Raw genomic sequence first — 21,857 nt, 5'->3', positions numbered from 1 at the left:
CTCGCCCTCAGGGCAAAGCCTGGCAAGTTCCCCGTATTCAATATGCCAAACACAGTAACAACAAGTCTCACAATAGAGTTGTTACTGGGCCCGCTCTAGCAAATCGATGAATGACAGGGGGTGCAGTGACAGTGACAGTGTATGTACACAAAGCTCTACCTTTAACAACATATTAGTAATCTCTTACAGAAGGGCTTAATGGCCCTTGGGTGAAATACAACAATCTTCACACACTCTTCCCTAAGGAAAATTTTTGGCAGCATTTTCAGTGGTTTATTCATAACAAACAACACAAAATAAATTATTTCAGTTCTGCTTTGGAGCAGGGGCTGGGGTTTTGGATGGAAACATCCAAAATATGGTGGTAGAAGGTGCAATAGTAGTGGGATTTATGCTTGGATATTAAGTGTAGTCAAATATTGTGAACTACTTTATAAAAATAAAATTAAAATTAAAAAATAAATATCAAAAGAAATATTATTTTTATGTTCTTTTGTGGGCTGGAGCGATAGCACAGCGGGTAGGGCGTTTGCCTTGCAAGCAGCCAACATGACCGACCGGAGTTCGATTCCTCCACTCCTCTCGGAGAGCCCAGCAAGCTACCAAGAGTATCTCGCCTGCACGGCAGAGCCTGGCAAACTACCCATGATGTATTCGATATGCCAAACACAGTAACAACAAAGTCTCACGATGGAGACGTTACTGGGCCCGCTCGAGCAAATTGATGAACAAGAGGAGGACAGTGACAGTGACAGTGATGTTCTTTTGTATGCACTTATGACTTCAAGTTATATACATACTGAGGCCCTCAAGTACAGTTTTTTTTAGTAAAACAAAATAGTTTTATTGAAGTCAATTTACTTAGTGAAATATGAGGGGAGAAAATAAGAGATATGTGTTCAAGAATGAGCTCAGGCTTCTCCAGAAGGAAAAGGCCTTGAATTAATTTTTTTTAAATTTTTATTAATGAAACACCATGAGGTAAAGTTGTAGACTTTTTATGTTAAGTGTAAGAAACCCAAGTACACGTATCTGGGTCAAGAACTCAACATGACGTACAACTTGGCACCAGGACTGCACAGGAGGAAGAGAGCAGAGTGGAACGCCTTCAAGAGCGTCAAAGAAGTTGTTAAGAAGATGAAGAACCTCCGGCTCTTGGCACATCTTTTCGACTCCACCATTCTTCCTGCACTAACATATGCCTCAGAGACCTGGGTCTTGCGAAAACAGGATGATAACTCTATTCGGATCTCCCAAAGAGGAATAGAAAGAGCTCTGCTTGTATTATTATGCTTCACCCAAGTGAGAGAAGGAATCTGGAGTTCTGACCTCTGTCGATGATCAAGGATCAGGGACACTGTCTCATTTACCAAGGCATTAAAAATCAGATGGCCGGACACATAATGCGATTTGGAGATGACTGCTGGACTAGAGCTATTACCAACTGGATTCCGGGAGATGTCAAAAGAACGCCTTGCCGTCCACCTACAAGATGGTTGGACTTCTTCGTCAAGACCCTGAACTAATGGTTTGGGGCTCTTTGTGTTCCTGGAGCGAGCAGACGCCATTGGGCTACACTAGCACACGACAGGGACAAATGGAGGCATTACTGGTGTCCGCTCGAGCAAATTGATGAGCAATGGAATGACAAGTGATAAAGTGTAAGAGAGTGATCAAGTTTTATTCCTTTGTAAGTAGCTGGCCATTTCTTTTTAAAATACTTTTAAAATACTTTTTTCTTATTTAAGGAGGACATATTTAGGGGCCACCCATAGCAGTGCTCAGGGGCTATTCCTGGTTCTGTGCTCAGGAGTGAGTGATCTCTGGTAGTGCTCAGCAGACCATAGACAGTACTAGGAATAAAACTGGACTCACTATCATGAAAAGCAAATGCCTTACCCCCTATACTATCTTGATGTCTACCCAATTTTATTTATTGCAAAGACCTTTATTTCTCCACTGGATACTCTTAGCTCTTCTGTCTTCTGTCATAAATTCATATATATGTGCACTATTTCTGGTCTTTCAATTCTGTTCTGTTTTATCTATGGCTGTTTTTGTACTATGTAATTGGCGGGAGGAGGAGGGCAGCACATCTGTTAATGCTCAAGGGTTACTTCTGGTTCTGCAATCAGGAATCATTTCTGGCAAGTTCAGGGAACCATATGGGTTGCTAAGTATCAAACTGGGGTCAGCTGTGTGCAACACAATCACCCTACACACTGTACTAGCTCTATGGCCCCTAATACCATATAATTTTGATTATTTTAGCCTATAATATGAAAACATCAAGTTAACTCCATTTTTCCCCCAGAATTACTTTGACCATTCAATATCATTTAAGATCACTACATATCTAAGGATTTTTTTACTATTTTTGTGAAGAATGCCAATGGTATTTTGACAAGGATTACATTGAACCTGTATACTACTTTTGACAAAATGTTCATTTTAACATTAATTTTTCCAATCTATCTATATGTATGTGTACATTATTTTTATATTTCTCTATGTTTTCTTATATTTTCTTTGACAGTATCTTAGTTTTAAACATTCAGGTCTTTCACCTCAGTAAAATTTATTTCTCAGGTATATTATTCTATTTTATTGCATTATTAAGTGATAACCTTTGATATTTCAAGCTAAAGCCAAAAATATTAAATTTTAAAAATTTTAGAGTTGGACACGGTATTAGCTTTTTAAAAAATAATAACTTAGTTATGGTATTAAAAAACGTTTGAGATGATTGTAATACCTTTCCCAATGATCTGTTTTGTTAAATCCTGAAGAGAGTTTGAGTTAAGATTAGAAGAATGACGAAAAACCCATAGAAGAAACCTCTCCTCAAGGTGAAGATGATCCCCATTGTCACCGTTAACACGAGTCTCCTTTTCCTGTGCTAGTATTTCTTGAATTTTTTCATAGATTTATTCAAAAGGGCTGGAGCAATAGCATAGAGGGTAGGGCATTTGCCTGCATGTGACTGACCTGGGTTCGATTCCTCCATCCATCTCAGAGAGCCCAGCAAAATTACCAAGAGTATCCTGCCCGCACGGCAGAGCCTGGCAAGCTCCCCGTGCCATATTCAATATACCAAAAACAGTACAACAAGTCTCACGATGGAAATGTTACTGGTGCCCGCTCAAGCAAATCAATATACAATGGTAGGAGAGTGCTACAGTGCTATTGCATTATAAATGGTAAACCACCCTACTGAATGGAAGAAAATATCTACATACCATACACAAGATAAAAGGCTATTATACAAATATATAAAGAACCCTCAGAACTCAAAAAAAAAAAAAAAGAAATGGGGAGAGGAATTGAACAGACACTTCCACCAAAGAATACATATAGAGTCAATAGGCATATAAGAAAAATGTTCATTATGACTTTTGTCAGGGAGAGCCAAATAAAAAAGAGGTATCATTTCACACAGTAAGAATGGCATATTAAAAAGTATGAAAAGAGTGTTGATGGAAATGTGGTGAAAAAGGAACCCCCATTCATTATGGTAGGACTGCCATTTTATCCACCCTTTCTGGAATACATATAGAGACTGCTTGACAAAATTTAAAACAGAGATTTCATATGACCCCACAATTCCACTTGGCATTTACCCCCAGAACACAAAAGCATTAATTTGAAAATATGCATGCAACCTATGTTAATAAAAGCACCACGTCATATTATTGAAGCAGTTCAAATGTCCAAGAATAGATGAGTGGATAAAGAAATGTTGTATTATATATGCACAATGGAATGCTATTCAGCTATAAGAAAAAATGGAATGATTTTTTGTTTTGGTGAGCCCTCCAAGCGTACAAGAGCCTGGGTCCACTATGTGCAAGGTAAGCACCCTACCTGCTCTACTCTCTCCAGTATCCCAAAAGAATAAATGTTCAGGAGGAAGAAGAGGTAGACTAGAAGACTAGAAGTGATGTAGAATAGTGGTAAAGAGACAGGAGAAATAGTACAGCAGCCAGGGTGGGGAGGGGGGGTTGTCTTGCATGAAGCCAACCTGAGTTCAATTCCCAGCACCTCATATGGTCCCCCAAGCCAGCCAGGAGTGATCCCTAAACAAAGAGCAAAGAATAAGTCCTGAGCAATGTTGGTGGGCCCCCAAACAAACTAAAAGCAGTGGTAGAGAGTCTTGGGTACTTTGATCATGGTGAAGGTGTATGCAATAGCTTTCTTTGTACGTCAAAAACTTAAACATTAATACTATCATAATTATGTCACCTAATCTACAATTCAACAATTTTTTTTCTTTTTGGGACACACCCGGGAATGCACAGGGGTTATTCCTGGCTCTGTGCTCAGGAATTACTCCTAGCAGTGATCAGGGGACCATATGGGATGCTGGGAATTGAACCCGGGTCGGCCGCATGCAAGGCAAACGCCCTACCCGCTGTGCTATTGCTCCAGCCTCTCAACAATTTTTTAATGCAACTAATTTTTTGTACATTTATTTTATGGCCAGTGACTTTATATATGACTATTTTTAATCATATGACATGTGCTTATTTTTTTTCTTTTTGGGTCACACCCGGCGATGCTCAGGGGTTACTCCTGGCTCATGCACTCAGGAATCACTCTTGGCGTTGCTCGAGGGACCATATGGGATGCTGGGAATTGAACCTGTATCGGCCATGTTGGCTGCGTGCAAGGCAAATGCCCTAACCGCTGTGCTATCACTCCAGCCCCCGACATGGGCTTTTTAAGGTAACATACATATATATGTAATAGTACTAATGGATAGTACTTTTTATTAATCATTAAATAAATCATCAGTTTCCTAAAAGTCAAGTACTATTTTGGGTGATAGTCTGATATGGTGTTAAGTAAGGTAAATTCCACATTTCATGGAGTTGATTTGTTTTAGGCACCATGATTTACAATAATGGGGCTTCATGCATACAATGTTCCAACACCATACTCGTCACCAGAATGTTTTCCCTACTCAACCTACATAAACTCCCAGCTTCATCCACCATCATGGTAAGCTCTGCTCTGTAGACCAGGTCTTGGGTTCCATGGCCTTTGACCATTTATTTCCTAGCAATGTTGATATATTTCTCACATATGAGAAATGTTATCCAATGTCTGTCCCTCTCCTTCTAACCACTTCCCTGAGGATGATACTCTCTGGATCCATCCAAAGAGCAGCAAATTACATGATTTCATCTTTTCTTACAGTTGAGTAGCATTCCATCGTGTATAAGTACCAGTTTCTTTATCCAGTCATCTATTACTGGACATTTGGGTTGCCTACTGTAAATATTGTTGTGATAAACATGGGAACACCTATGTCTTTCATGAATAGACTTTGGGGATTCGTGGGGTAAAGGTCAGGAAATGGAACTGCTATGCTATATGGGCAATGCAGCTAAATTCTAACAGGAAATGTCATCAAAGAATAAAATAATTATTTCTAAATAGTGATACGTGCTCTGTTTTGGTTTTGGCGCCACGCCCAGCAGTTCTTAGAAATTATTTCTGGTTCTATGCTCAGGAGTCACCACTGTCAGAACTTAGGGTACCATATGTGATGCCAGTAATCAACCGGGGTAACCTCATGCAAGACAATGAATGGCCCTAATTCTTCTAACATCCTCCGTTCCCCTCAGAGAGTAATAAACGTAAAGTGGAGTGATTTGATCATCACTGGAAGTGATAGGTGGAGAACTGACACATTAGTTGCAAGAAGACCTCTCTGAGAAGATAATATTATACCTGAGACTTATTAATGTCAGCCATCCAAGCATCTATTTAAGGAAATTTTAGGAGAAAGGCAAGTAGCTGATACAAAGTAGCTTCAATAGAAATCATGTTGCCCCAACTCAGTAACAGAAAAGTTTTTGGAGGTAGAAGCCGAGTTAGTTGGGGAAGAATATTACAAAGAATAAAACAAAACAAATCTGGCACCAGATCTTCTCGCCTCAGAGATGGAAGTGCTCCTAGGTTCAACTCAAACCTGGCTGCAAATACATGACCTAGGTATGGACCAAGTGCAACACACTGACAATAATTTACTATTTCTTCTAACAATGACCACCACCCTGTTGACAAATTTGTGGTCAAGAGCCTGTCTGAACTAACACTGCCTTGCCTTGTTACCTTTCAACTGATTGATACAAAAGGATAGAGCCGACTATAAAGGATGTGCCAAGACCATTTGCCAACTCTTTTTATGGATCACGTTCCTTTCTGTCCACCCACAGAAGCGCATGCCATTTAATAATTATAGGGGCTCTACATCAAGGTTGGCCTCTTTCCTAATTATCTTTATACAGAACCACAACACAATAAGAACACGTTTCGATCACTACTCTTAAGAAATATTACCTTAGGACTTGGCCTTTGCTGGGAACTTCTCTCACTGTGAATGGAAGATAGAAGACTGACCAGCTGCAGACACCAGATGCGCTGGCATCGAGTTGCCTTTCTAATCCCTCTCAAATCACTGATTCCAAAGAGGCATCAGGAAGCAAAACTACCTTATATAACACCTCTAGAGACCTCTAGAGTCCTCTGGTGCTGGGTTTTCATTTGTTTGTTGTGGGCAGGTTTCATAACCAGACATCCTAAGTATTGGACAGGAAGGAAGAAGCGATCTTCCTTGGTCTCTTCTGATGCTTTCTGTAGTCATAGCACCCTCACACCTGTGCAACAGCTTCTCACACTCATATTCCCCACCGCTGACTGAGAATCTAGGTGTGCTCTAGTTTCACGTCGAAGGGATCTGGAAGTTCCCACTTGATCCTAACAAGTACAAGTCTGAAAAACTGAAAACTCAACAACTCTTCTTGGAATGATAGAGAAGAGAAAACACAGGTCAGGCACCAACCCCCAAGACTGAAACATAGACATGCTAATACAGAAAGTCTTAGCTTCCTAGATTATGACCTCCATCAAGAAAACGACTATTGGGTCAGGAAAACCAAAAGAGTAATTGATGAATTGCTGAAAGCTTAGTGTTGAAATTCTAAGATTTCAAATCTCAAGAAGGCCAGGGATAATATAGTATCCTATCTATATACTATTTTAATATATATATAAATATAGTATAGCAGCTAAGGCACTTGCCTTGCACATGGCAATCCTTATATTACATTCCCTGAGTACCATCAGAAATAATCCCTGAGTAGCACCAGGTGTGGCCCAAACTGCAATCTCACTCCCCCCTAAAAAAAACCTCTAGGAAGACCTGATTATGAAAAGGGGCCCACAGTATTGAAATACTTATCTCCTGGAACACCACCAGGTTCCCAAGTAAATATCAGAGAAAATAATTTTCTGTGCGCATGACAGGGAAAAAGAAAAAAAAGAGCTATATTTCAGATAGGGTAAATCATTCAGTTCTTAAGCCTACCTCAGGAAAAACTAATCAACTAATGCACAACCTGCCAAGGGATTGTCATGCCAAGGGATTGTCACAGCCCAACCAAAAGGGGGGAAGGGACATACAAGTCCAAACTCACTCTTACTGTAGCATCCCACCTTAGGAGACAGAAAAACAATGAGAAAGTCTTTTGAAGTTCACACTCCAAGGCATAGCTCATTAAATGCTAAGATCTCGGACCTAATGAATGATATTTCTCTCCCCCACATCTCACTGCATTACTGAAGCCTTATTTACAACAATTCCTTTTTCATTGTACATAATGCTCAACAAGCAAGCAAGCACAATATAAAATAGTGTTGGTAGCCACGTGGGTAACATATAATAGCCATACATTTAATCAGGGGTAAAGATTTCAAACAAAGAAATATTAACAAGGATAAAGAAGGGAAGAAAGGCCAACTAATCCAAAAGATATGATATTCCTCAAATGATAAATACCAAAAACTTAGCGAAAGCTAAGAGGAATAGAAAAAGAAATAGATAAATCATGATCACAGCTGGATATTTCAGCAAGCCTCTATTATATGTGAACAGATGCATGGGGCTGGAGTGGTAGCACAGCAAGTAAGGTAATTGCCTTACATAAGGCTGACCACAGTTCAATCCATGGCACCTTAAATGGTCTACAGAGCACTGCCAAAAGTGATCCTTGAGCACAGAGCCAGGAGCAACCTATGAGTACCAGCGTAGGTGTGGGCCCAAAACAGATGCAGTAGGAAGAAAACCAGTAAGGATATTGTTAAAGTCAATGCCATCAGAAGACTGGATATAATTTACATCTGTAAACAATTTCATCCAGTAAAATATACATTCTTCTCAAGCTCCCATGGAATACTGACTAAGAGAAATTACATTTTGGGCCATAATCAGTTAGACAAATTAAAGCGGGCTGGAGCAGTAGTACAGCAAGTAGGTTGCTTGCCTTGCCCATGGCCAGTGATGGTGGGGATGGGGATGGGGGTTGGGGCTGTGGGTTTTAATCACAGGGTCCTCAAAGCACTGCCAGGAGTGATCCCTGTGCACAAAGCCAGGAACAATCCCTGAGCACTGCCAGATATGCCCCATAAACAAAAGAAAAAGAAAAGCTGTTACAGTTCTTCTGTGCTAATTGTCATAAATGTTAATATTAATGAAACAAATTTGATTTTAGGAAATTTGATTTTAAGAAATGTTCTTGTATGTGATAGAATAAATCAGTTAAGAATTAACTGAACACCAACAAATCATTACAATTAAAATATTAATGAGATGATTTAGTTATTTTTAATTAAATACATATGTGAAGAAAGAAGAAAGATCTAAAGTCAGTCATTCAAATCTCCTTAGGAAATAAAAAAGAACAAATTAAATCCAAAGTAAACATAAGAACAGAAATCATAAGAACTAGAACAGAAATCAATGAAATTGTAAATAGGAAACCAATAGAGAAACATCCAGAAAACAAAAGCTTGTCTTTGACCATATTGATAAAATTTATAAGTATGGTAGCAAAGCTAAGAGGAAAAGAGAGAGAGAATATAACTTAGTATTATCAAAAATGTGAAGGAAGACATCATTACAGATCCAGTGAGCATTAATCAAACAGAAAACACAGGAATTCTCTGAGTCTATAAACACAAACTTGATGATTTAGAGGAAATAAATCAATGCTTTGAAAGATACAATCTACCAAAACTCACACAATCAGTAAAAAATCTCAATAGAACTGTTTTTATTAAAGAAATTAAAATAACAACCTTCCAAAAGTAAAAGCACCAAGCTAAAATAGGTTCACTGGTAAAATATCCCAACGTCCCAAAAAATATCTCTAAAACCTCTTTCTGAGATATAAGCAGAGATAATACTTACAAACTCTGCAACTGCAGAGATAGTACAAAGGTCAAGGGACCTGTCTGGCATGCGGCTGTAGGATGGACACTGGTACAAATCTTAACACCACATATGGTCCCCTGAGGACAGAAGCAGAGGTAGAAAAAGTTCCTGAAAACCAATGAGTGTGCCCCTCCAAGAATCCGAAACCCTTCCTAACTACCTTGATACCAAAACCAGATGAAGACATTAGAAAACTAATTATCTCTCATGAACATATATAGATGCAAAATTCTTGGTGAGCAATTCAATCAGCTAATCAGCGGCTGAATAAATAGCAGTACTCCTACATTTAAAAACAAATTTTGGTGAAATATTATAAATCAAAATTAACAATGAATAAAAATGTGCGCCATGACTACATGAGGTTTATTTCACTTGTGTAATTCTAATTCAATATTTGAAAACCAATTAAAATAACACATTATAGGAAAACTCACATTATTGTATCAATAGGTGCACAAAAGCACATGATAAAATTCAATATTTGTTCACTCTCACTAAACTAGAATAGAGAGAAACTTCCTCAACTGGATAAAGATCATCTTCAAAAAAAAAAAAAGGAAAAAAAGAAAGAAAAACTAAAGCTATCATAAACAAGATGGCAAAAATTCATAAAATTTTGTCCAGAGATGCTATGATTATGTAAAAAATCTTAAAGAATTGAATTTAAAAAAAACTCCTAGAAAAAATAATTTTAACAACATTGCAGCATAAACATTTAGATAAGTCAAACATGCAAAAAATCAACAAGAAGGACTATAGAGATAATCCAGTGAAAAGGGCACTTACCTTGCACACGACTGACCTAGATTCAATTCCCAGCACCCATACGATTCCCCAAGCTCAATAAGAATGATCTTTGAGTGCAGGGATCAATTTGCTCCTGAGTGCAAGCCCTGAGCACCAATGAGAGTGCTACTCCCACAAAAGAACAAATCAAAAACAGGAGAGGGGCCTGGAGATATAGTACAGCAGGTAGGGTATTTGCCTTGCACACACTGACCCAGGTTCAATCCCAGGCACCTACATGTGGTACCCTGAGCATTTCTAGGAGTGATTCCTGAGAACAGAGCCAGGAGTAATCCCTGAGCTCCACTGAGTGTGGAGAAAAAAAAAAAAATTTAAAATTTAAAAAAAAACAAGAGAAATTTGATGTAAAAAAAATAGTATCATTGGGGGATGTCGCTAAATAGTGGCAAAGATATCTGTTTTGCCAGTCTGATGCTGGTTCACTTTCCAGCACTGACCCATATGCCCGGGTTCAATTCCAGTAGCTCTGCTACTTTGGATCCCTGCAACCATGACAAAGTGTGTGATCTCCAGCACACCAAAAAGAAGAGCAAGAGCACCACAAATAAAGGATGCAAAACCCCTCACCCGCCACCCACAGTGAGAACCAATTGTGCAAGTAGTGCAACAACTGTGTGTGAGTCAGGTCATCACAACAAAAAGGGAAGTGCAAGTGAATGAATAATCATTTTAAATCCTAATAGTATAGCCCCATTTACATTAGCATTGTCCAAAATTAAGTATCTATGTGTAAGTATAATAAAATATGTACAAAATCCATATAAGAAAAATGAAGAAACTTTGATGAACCAAATTCTAAAATGAAATAAATGGAGAGATGGTTCAAGGAAAAAATCAGCATTGCCAAGATGTTAAATTTTTTTTTTTTTTTTGGCTTTTTGCATCATACCCGGCAATGCACAGCAGTTACTCCTGGCTCTGCACTCAGGAGTTACTCCTGGCGGTGCTCAGGGGACCATATGGGATGCTGGGGATCGAAACCGGGTCGGCCGCGTGCAAGGCAAACTCCCTACCCGCTGTGCTATCTCTCCAGCCCCCAAGATATTAATTTTTCCCACCATGATGAACAGTTCAGTGCATCCCAATCAAAATCCCAGAAAGTTATTTTTATGGATAGCAAATACCAATTCTAAAGTTCAGATAGATAAGCAAAAGACCGAAAATAGTCAACACAGTATTAAAGAACAAAGTTGACTGACACTCTAAGAAAACAGCATGTCTTATAATAAAGCAATAATAATGGATACAATATAGTATTGCTGGAGGTGGGGGAAATGCAGTGCATGAGGTCAGGGAACAGATTAGAGAGGTCAGAAATTTACTCATCTAATATCATCGTTAATTTTTGCCATTGGAGGAGAAGCAATACAGTGGAGTAAAATTGTCTCTTCAACAAAGGGGTCTGAAACAACTAGACATTCACATGTAAAATACGATTCTAGACACAGATCTGATCTTATACACCCTTCACAGGAATTGATCACAAACCTAAAACTACAAGCATCGTCACTCTGAATTAAAAATAGACGCAAAACTAGAAACTCCTAGAACTCCAAGATGATAGATACTAATACTGACCCCTAGGATGGGCTTCTTAGTTGGGGATGCTGAAACACCCATGGGGTCTATTGTAGTTTTTGTACAGTTGATGAAGGAGGATGTCCTCCATTCCCTTAAAAGAAGATAGGTTTCTGGGAGTGGGAAGGAGACAGAATTGGGTGATTATTTTTTTCCCAAAAAGGGGGCAGTGAATCAAGTAAGCTTGGGAGTCCCTGTTTTTTAAGATAGGAGAAAACCCAGATGTCTTTCTTGGGTATGGTGATGACATTTTAGATATAATACCAAAGGCATAATAAGGGGCCACTGATAAGGGGCCAGAGAGAAAGTTAGGGCAAACCTATGAGGATGGCAAAAAGTTCAGTTCTTAGGAACTGAGGAAAAGAGATGGATGACTAGGTGAAGCACTGAGGATTTTTAAGCAAAGGAAAATACTCTGTAAGATACCATAAATGATGGACACAAGTTATACATTGCCCAAACCCATAGATGGCATAAGACCAAGAGTTAAGACCCAGTGTAAACAAAGAATAAATAGTGTAAGCAATGGACTTTAAGTGCTAACAATATGTTAATGTAGCTTCATCAATTGGAACAAATCTCTCTAGTGAGGGATATTAATAATGGGGAGGTATGCATGAGGAGGGCAGAGGTATATGACAACTCCATTCCTTCCTCTAAATTTTGCTTGTAAATCTAAAACTGATATAAAATAATAAAGTAGTAAAAAATTTTGAGAAAAGATGATCATGTCATAAAGATACATCATCATGTTGGTGTTCTGGTCCATGGAATGATTTTTCCCCTCTCGTCATCTATCAGCCACTAGCGAATCAGCCACCATGTCCATCAAAAAAACTGCTGTTTGGGCTGGAGTGACAGTACAGCAGGGAGGGCATTTGCCTTGCACATGGCCAACCTGGGTTCAACCCCCTGCATCCCATATAGCACCACCAGGAGTAATTCCTGAGCACAGAACCAGAAATAATTCCTGAGCATCACTGAGTGTGACCAAAAAAAGCCAAAAAGAACAAAAAAATAGCACTCTCCTATTATTGAAGGGTGGTGTTTAACAATATCTCTCAGCTACTATCTAAGTCCCTCAAAAATTATTTAATAGGACTTCTAAGCAATATTGTAGCTAAAATATCAAAGTGATAGGCAAAAAGATTGGAGTGCAAGCCTTGCATACGCCAGACTCATTTGAAGATTCCAACTGCAGCACCGCTGAGCAGCCCCCGAATATACCTACCGCAGCCATGGAAGACCCAGCGCCATCTCTGGGCTGAGAACAGAAGTGTTAGGCCTTGCAAGACCTGAAAGGCCTGGATGAATTTTTTTGCCACTCCAGCCCCACAAAAAAGATAAAAGAAAATACCACAATATTTATGAATTTATTTCCATTAAAGTGCTTGATGCTATTCGTAAGCAAGTTCTCAGCAAATTTCCCATGTTGTTTAAAAAACCCCTACCATCAGCAATTACACATATTTAGAATTTTGACTTTTTGCCAACCTATCATCTAAAACTAGATGCTAGAAATAGGCTCATGAAAAAATTATATTAGTAAAAAGTCTAGTAATAATTAAAAAAAGATCAAGCTGTAGTATTTATTCTCTAGCACTGAATAGTTGCAGCAGTTTCTTTTCTTAAAATGAAATCAAATATGATCAAAACACATTTCAGAATGAAAATCTTGATTTAAATGATCCATGTTGCCTGACCTTCCTTCAGTAAGTTCAAGGCTTTCTGTGGAAAAGCCCTTCTTAAAATGCCCTAAATTGAATAGCCACTGCTGAATAGTAATTACCTACATTCCACTCCAAATTCTGTTGGCCTGCCTTTTTCAGATGTCATCAGCTGGTCTCCCTGAAATACTTGCCTCGCCCCATTGCCTTTTCTTGCTCCCTGGAAATGGGACATCACATGCCACCTTTTCAAGGAAGCTTCCTCTTTGCAGAAATTGGCCCGTTCCCTTCCCTCCTGAGAAGGAATGCAAGCCCATCACTCCTCAGGAAGCAAGATGGAAAAGGATATAGAAGGGAAAAGAAATCCTCAGCCCAAGTACTCCCCATGGAAGGGCTAAGTTTCTCCTTTCTTAGCGATTCAGATATCCTGACTGGCATCACCTCCCAGGACTCCAAATGCTTCCTTTCTTGTTATAATCCTCTTAAGTTCTTTTTTCCCCATTCCCCCTGTGATTCTGTCAGTGTTTCTCACTCATTCTCCTTTGGGTTTGGCGCCCCTCCTCCATCGCCACAAACCTCACCCAGAAACAGGGAAAGAGGCCTAGAAGGCTTTCAAGTTTATGGGCCATTATAGGTGAATGCTGGGAGGTGTTTGGCAGGGCAGCGGAACTAATCAGTTATCTTAACACTAGGGACAGTAAGGTGAGGATTTGTAGATGGCTAAATGTCATTGCTTATTTTAACTGCAAGGAAAACCAATTTTATGAATTACTGATCAGTACTTTGAAACCACCCCCCTCCAGCACCACCACTCCACAAATCACTACAAAGGAGTAATTAAGGAAAAGGAGAGGAAAAAAAAAATTTTAAAAATAATTCTTTGCTCAATGGCCAAATAAAGTAATGTTGCTGCAGAAATTTTAAATGAAACATAAAAACATGCTTTATGTTCAGCTGAGGCGCATATGAAACCAACACTAACATTCCACAGTCAGAGTTAATCACAAAACCATAGAATGTGGATTAAGCTACAGCAAAAGGTAAAATACAAAGCAACAGGATAGAGAAATTTTAATCAGGAACAAAGATTACCATAATCCCCAAATGGGCTTGCTTTTGAAAGAAGAGATATTTGTGAAGGATAAACATTTTTAAAACAATAGGAATGGTGTATAAAATTAACCCAAGTAAAATCTAGGCTAACGTTCTGGTGAGTCAGGATAGGTACTTTCTAAGAGCAATATATTCCACCAGGAGAGACAAAACTAACTTTTCTATACAATTGTTTGACATGGTTCAAGTTTTTAAGGTTAGAATGCATGGTTTTGTTTTTCAAGTTTTGCCCCTTCAAATAAGTGACAGTGACTAAAAAACAAACCCCAAACAATTCATTTCCCTATACTAACTAATTTTCTTGTACTCTTACGATATAACTATTCTTTTAAAACTCCCCTTCAAATCTCCTAGGAGAAATTTTCACCTAAATAAATAAAGAATAATAACAACAAAAAAGAACACTAAAACAAAAATTATAGTCAACTATGAGATAGAATTGCCATTTTACCATAATCACACCATTCAACAATGATAATTAAAGCATGTGATAAGAAAAGGTAATTGTCTAACATAAAAATAAGTGAGTTAAAAATAAATAAATGGGTTACTACATTTCTTTTCTTAAGAAAAGATAAAATATTTACAGGTCTCTTCTCACCTGCTGGAAAGGCACCCACCCACTAGACAAACAAGCTCCTGTTATCAGGAGACGTGTTCGTATATGAAACTGTTGTAGGAAAATTTAAGAGTGACTTGTTGAGCACTGGAGAGATAGTCCAGTGGGTAGAGAGCTTGCCCATCTAGGAGTGACACCTCAGTAGAGAGCCAGGAGTTAGTCCTGAGCATTGCTGGGTGGGACCCAAAAACAAATAAACAAAGAGTTACTTTTTGGGGGCCAGAAAGATAGTACAGCAGGTAGGGCACTTGCTTTGTACACGGTCATCCCGGGTTCAATCTCCAGCATCCCATATGGTCCCCCAAGCACTGTCAGGAGTAATTCCTGAGTGCAGAGCCAGGAGCAACCCCTGAGCATCGCTGGGTGTGACCCAAAAAGAAAAAAAAGATTCTCATAATTGTTTAGAACCTTCTTTCAAAAAGAAAACGTTTTTAAATAAACCTACTTGCTATTCTATCGCTCCGGCCTCCTGTAATGAGAATTTTAGATGGAAAGGTCAGTTTCATAAAGACAGATTTTTGGCAGGGCCACACCCAGTGGTTTCCTGAAGCACAATGTTTCAGGGGCAGCTGCTAGTTCTGGTAGGACGGCCATGCAGTGCTGGAGACAGAACCTGGGGTCCCTGCACGCAGAACAGGTGTCCAGCCATTCCAGCAACAAAGGTCAATGGTAATCATTATTATTTTTATTTCCAGGCCACACCAGATTCTGTCTTGCGTGTTTGGGAGTTGTTCCTGAAGGTGTCCTAAGGACCACATACAAAGCATGCACTCTAGCTCATTGAGCTCTCTCCTTGACCCCCCAGTAGATGGATTTTTGGTTCGAGCAGGAGGGGGGTGGGGGTTGTAGCTTTGGGATCACACTCGGGGTTTACTCCTGGTTCTGCAGCCAGAAATCACTCCTGGTGATGCTGGGGATGGAGGGGTGAGGGCAGAGTGGGACTCCAACCTAGTAAGGCCATATGCAAGGCAAGTGCCAACCCACTCCAGACCCACAAAGATCAATTTTTAATGAACTATGTTCTAAAAGAGAAGAGCAAATTTTTTTAAAGGAACATAATTTGTAGGAAACAAGTATGTCAACAATATAGGAAACTTGACAAAATTCAGTATCCCTTGTGGTTAGGCTTACATTGTTATGAATCAGTGAAAGAAAAAAATTATTAAAATAATAAATTCTGTATCTTGGAAACTGAACAGTGCAAATCAACAGAATAATGTAGTTAGTAAAAAAAAGCTAGTATTCTACCAAAATCTATTTCCTTCTTTTTCTGGGCACATAAAAGAAGTGATCAGTTACACTGTTTTGGTCTGAGCCTTAACCAGGCAGTTTTTCTTCTCCCTTTAGCCCGTAGATATCTGGATAGTTACACTTTGCCAAGTAGATGGCAACAATGCCATAAGAGAAGCCAGTGGATACACAGGTTCTTGAAATATTTCATGAAGCCAAGTCACCTGACCTCATATGCTTTAGGCCTTTGCAATTAGTATCAGCTTCTCCTTAGCTAATATATTTTCCTTGAAGATGCAAATTTTTAACATAATAATGTCATGATAAAATGAAGATATATGTAATATATAGTAATATGAGACAGATCTTAACTGGTAAAAGGGGCAAAGATTCAGGGGTGGAGAGATAGTACAGCAGGTAGGGGACTTGCCTTGCAAGACGCCGACCTGGATTTGATCCTTGGTATCCCACACAGTTTCTTGAGCACTGCCAGAATTAATTCCTGAGTACAGAGTCAGGAATAACCCCTGAGGACCACCAGACATGGCTCCCCTTCAAAAACGGCAGGGAATAAATTTTGCACAGCCATAGTGGTAGCCAATCAAAATTAATGGCAGACAATTAGGTCAACCATCCATGAATACTTATAGTATTATAGGTATATATATATATAATATTGCATATTAGTTTGGCCTTCTTGAAAAATTAAATACACCATTTATTAAAAGAAATCAAGAAACATGGGAATTAAACCAATGTTTACTTATTGAGGAGATTTGAATTTTATACAAAAGTTGTAAACATTTGCTACATGTTGTGAGAGTTAAATATTTAGTCTTTAAAGTTTTACAATGACTTGCATGTTTATCAAAAAAGTAGCTTGGGAAGAAGGAAAGATTATTTTATATTTTCCATTCTTTCCTACATGTACTTATTGAGAGGTCATTTTTAGCCTCATTCAATTATCGATGGTCATTTGTCAACTATAGCAAAGGATAACCTTGATTTTGTGACATGGAAATCTTTGAGGATGCTCATCATATGAAACACAAACTTTCCTGTTTACTTCAAAATTGATTACTCATGAAATCTGCTTTAATTACTGAAAGGAGGGGAAATGCCATGAAATTTTAAGTAGTGAATGGCTTTTGTGTTTAAAAATAAAATCTCCAGGAGTTTATGCCATAAGTAATAGCAACTAATATTTATTGAGAACATGCTCTACGTGAGCCTCTATTTTACATGTACCCAATTTATTTCATGCTTACAACAATCTTGTCAGACAATGACAAGACTAAAATCTAGGTCAGACAATATGGCCTTCGTTGTCCACATACAAAGCAATCACTCTAGGGGCTGGAGCAATAGCACAGTGGGTAGGGCATTTGCCTTGCACACGGCTGACCCGAGTTCAATTCCTTGTCCAAGTATTTCGAGAAATAGCACGCGAGATCTTTCACGGCCTCCGTGAATACCTAACAGGGGTGCCAGAGGCATGCCTGGAGAGGCAGGAATCAAATTGAAGGAAAGGTTGGTGAGAGATTTTGATGAAAATCACCAACCCAAATGAAACGCTGGCAGAGATGGAGGAGGAGCTAGGCTAAGCACCCCAATTTTCTGTAACCCTGATACGTCTGAACTTCGAATCTGCTAGAAAAACCTTACTAACCTCCACTGGGAGGTGAAAAGCACATGACTGACAACTCTGCCCAGGGACCTGGACTATGGCTCATAAACAACGAAAAATGAGCACGTGAACAGCCAATGTCCCAAAGGGCATTGCTTCTTCAGGAAACTGAAAGCCTAAATTGGGTTACCCAATTCCTCAACCCATTGTCACAGAGACTGACCACACTGGCTTAGAAATCCTAGAAGAGCTAGGTGAGCAACATGAGTGATTGGAGCACACCTATTCTTGATACCCAATGAAAATCTGAGCAAAAGTCTAAAGATTCTCTATTCAATGTCCAGAAAAGTGACAAGCAACAAGCTGCTACTTTCCACTGTTATCTTACTGGAGGTAGTCATCCTGGTGGGTTTCGTTTATTACAGATTCTTGAGCAAGCATTAAACCCTTCAGGGAAGTTTGTGGACCTGAACTTTGACCCTGTGAATGACTGGTGTTAAGGGAAGGAATTAGCACATTGCTGCTCTGAGCTGACAGTGGAAGAACCCACTGTGTGGCCAGACCTTGGGAGGAGGGAGGACGGATGAAAAACCACTTAAATGTGAAGTACAGCAACAAGACCAGTATGTTACACCGAGGTTAAAAAACAGTAAAAAAATAAATGTCTGAAAAAGACATGTTAGACATGCGAACATAAGACGAACATGGGTCAGAGCTCGGGGTCCTTGATATGTTCTACCACAGGTAACATGGGTCATCAGTGGCTTAATGACCTCAGCCACCCTCTTCATGAGTATATCGTCTGCTCATATACTATGCTTCTCAGTCTGGTCTAGAATATTGAGATCTTGCCCTTTATCCCATATCAAACAACTTAAAGAGGGAACTCAAAAAATCTCTCCAATGCTCGCCTTGACTTGTTCAACATTTTTATGGAGCCAAATTTCAGGCAAGAGGAATTCTATTCCTGCTTTCCCTCCAGATCCAGAGTAGGGCAGTCATAGTAGGCAACTATTTTGCCATTTCATCAGGAAGCTCTGTAAAGTCCCATGGAAGTTCTTTACCAAGAAGAGCCTGAAATCAGTCACTAGAAGGGTTGCTGGAAATCTGTAAGAGCAGGGCTGAAACAATTCTAAGCTCATGCTGGAGCTTGGTGGGGGAAGCCACAGCCTCTGTTTATGCCCCAGTGAACTGGTTGGGAGCCGGTGCTGACTTTAATTCTCCAGGGCCGTGCTCTCCATGAACATCTTTCCACACTATCAGAGCAAGGAAACTGGGCTATCAAAGTCCCTAAGGCCGTGAGCTTTGCTTCACTGGTAAACTTGCTGGCACTAATTCCATCTGTATCATATGTTTTAATTTATAAAAATATAAAAGTTAATATTATTATAAAACAAATCATAAAGTACAAATCAATAGATTTTGTACTTCAATTTATTTTTCTTATAATCTGTAAGAGTGAAACTGATTTAAACCTGCAAATGTTTTTTCTCCAACCATCTTCTAATCAGGTTATTATTCCTTTCACAGAAAACATGAAGTACAATGATCTATGATCCATGGTCAAAGGTTTACTTTTAAAAATATGTAATTCACTTTTAAAAATACAAAACATTCATTCAAAAGATTGTACATACAGACCATTAGTTATTGCAGCACTCAGTTTAATAGCTGGGATTTGGAATTAACCTAAATGTCCAATGACAGATAAATGGATCATGAAGATGTGGTATGTGTGTGTGTAAAGGTAAAGGTAAAGGCCCTCCCGTTGATCATCGATTTGCTCGAGCGGGCCCAGTAACGTCTCCATTGGAGACTTTGTTGTTACTGTGTCTGGCATATCGAATACTCTCGGTAGCTTGCCGGGCTCTCCGAGAGGGGCGGAGGAATCGAACTCGGGTCGGCCATGTTGGCCGCTTGTAAGGCGAACGCCCTACCCGCTGTGCTATCACTCCGGCCCCTGTGTGTGTTATATATATATATATATATATATATATATATATATATATATAACAGGTTGGAGCGATAGCACAGTGGGTAGGGCATTTGCCATGCACATGGAAGACCCAGGTTCAATTCCTCCACCCCTCTTGGAGAGCCCGGCAAGCTACCGAGAGTATCTCGACCGCACAGCAAAGCCTGGCAAGCTACCCATGATGTATTCAATATGCCAAACACCGTAACAAACCTTACAATGGAGACGTTACTGGGCCCACTCGAGCAAAAATCGATGAACAATGGGAGGACAGTGGACAGTGGATATATATATCATATTTTCATCTGTGATCCACTTTATGATCCACTTACACACACACACATACACGAATACTACACAGCTATAAGGAATGATGAAATCATGCAATTTGCATCAACATAGATGGAACAGAAAGATATGTTATATAAAATAAACCAGAAGAAGAAGGAGAAACACAGAATGATATTACTCATATGTGGTATTTAGAATAACTGGATGAAGAATGAAATGTTTTAAAGGCGGGGAGAGGCGGTGTCCTGATCAACCTTGGCCCCAAAGTATAGAGAGAATGAAGGAGAGTGAAAAAGTGGAGTAGAAGGGAATACAGAGGAGAAGCAGCCAGGGCCAGGTCAGAGGATTAAGGTCAAAGGTGTTGTTAAGAAATGATAGCGCCAAATACCCAACCACAGAGTCAACAACACTGAAATAAAGACACCCAAACTTAAACAATTGAACTTAGAAAGGTGCCTGTCAAGAGGGCAGGCTGTGGGGGTGAGAGTGAGTATTGATATAGGAAGGAACCTGGGAACATTGGTGGAGAGAAGTTGATGCTGGTGTTGAGATGGGTTGTGCAACATTGTTTGTCTTTTTATGTCTAAAACTCAGTTATAAATAACCTTTTAAATCACAGTGCTTAAAAAAATGTAGAAAAATGCACAATCCGGCTCTAAAGATAGAGTACAGCAGGTATGATACTGAATTGGCATGCTGCTGACCTGGGTTTGATCCCTGGCACCCCATGTGGTATCCAGAGTGCGACCAAGAGTGATCTCTGAGTGGAGTTCATGCCCAATTCAATCAGCCTAATCGATGGCTGAATAAATAGCAATACTCCTACATTAAAATAAATCAAGTCAAGTCAAGTCAAGGCCCTCCCGTTGATCGTCGATTTGCTCGAGCGGGCCCAGTAACGTCTCCATTGGAGACTTTGTTGTTACTGTGTCTGGCATATCGAATACTCTCGGTAGCTTGCCGGGCTCTCCGAGAGGGGCGGAGGAATCGAACTCGGGTCGACCATGTTGGCCGCTTGTAAGGCGAACGCCCTACCCGCTGTGCTATCGCTCCAGCGATATTTTTTATTAAAAAATATTTTTATTAAAAAATATTAATAATAAATAATTTGATATTATTTATTAAAAATATTTTTTATTAAAAATAATTTTTAATAAAAATATTTATTAAAATAAATAAATAATTTTTTTTTAAAAGGAGTGATCTGAGTACAGAATTTAGGAGTAAACCCTGAGTACAGTCAGATGTGACCAAAAAGAAAAGAAGAAAAACCTAAATAAATGAAATATTCAAAAAATTTAAATAAAAATACACAATCCTCTAAATACAGGGATTCCAAATCTCCCACATGCAAAGCATGCACTCAGCCTATTGACCTTTCTACGGTTACAGTTCTTTAATGGTTTTATGGAGACATGCTTTAACAATAGAGAAGCAAGGGGACTAAAATTAATTGATTAAAGTGAACATAAGAAAAGGATGAAGACATAAAATTTTATTAAACAGTGTGAGATTGACATGCAAGTGATAATCAAATACAGTAAATATAAGAAAATAAGAATCACTGTCACTGTCACTGTCACTGTCCTCCCATTGTTCATCGATTTTTTCGAGTGGGCCCAGTAACATTGTGAAACTTGTTACTGTGTTTGGCATATCGAATTTAC

The 21,857-nt window shown here is 39.1% G+C and overlaps 1 pseudogene; it reads left to right on the top strand.

Moving 5' to 3' along the window:
- The window catches only part of LOC130027805 (vesicle transport through interaction with t-SNAREs homolog 1B-like), a 30,171-nt pseudogene extending 11,803 nt beyond the window's left edge, over positions 1-18,368 (top strand).
- The last annotated feature ends 3,489 nt before the right edge of the window (positions 18,369-21,857 follow it).

The sequence above is a fragment of the Sorex fumeus genome, unplaced genomic scaffold (genome assembly GCF_029834395.1).
Source record: "Sorex fumeus unplaced genomic scaffold, SorFum_2.1 ptg000037l, whole genome shotgun sequence".
Classification (NCBI taxonomy): Eukaryota; Metazoa; Chordata; class Mammalia; order Eulipotyphla; family Soricidae; genus Sorex; species Sorex fumeus.
Note: the sequence above shows the minus strand (reverse complement) of the source record. Positions and strands in the feature narration are given on the sequence as shown.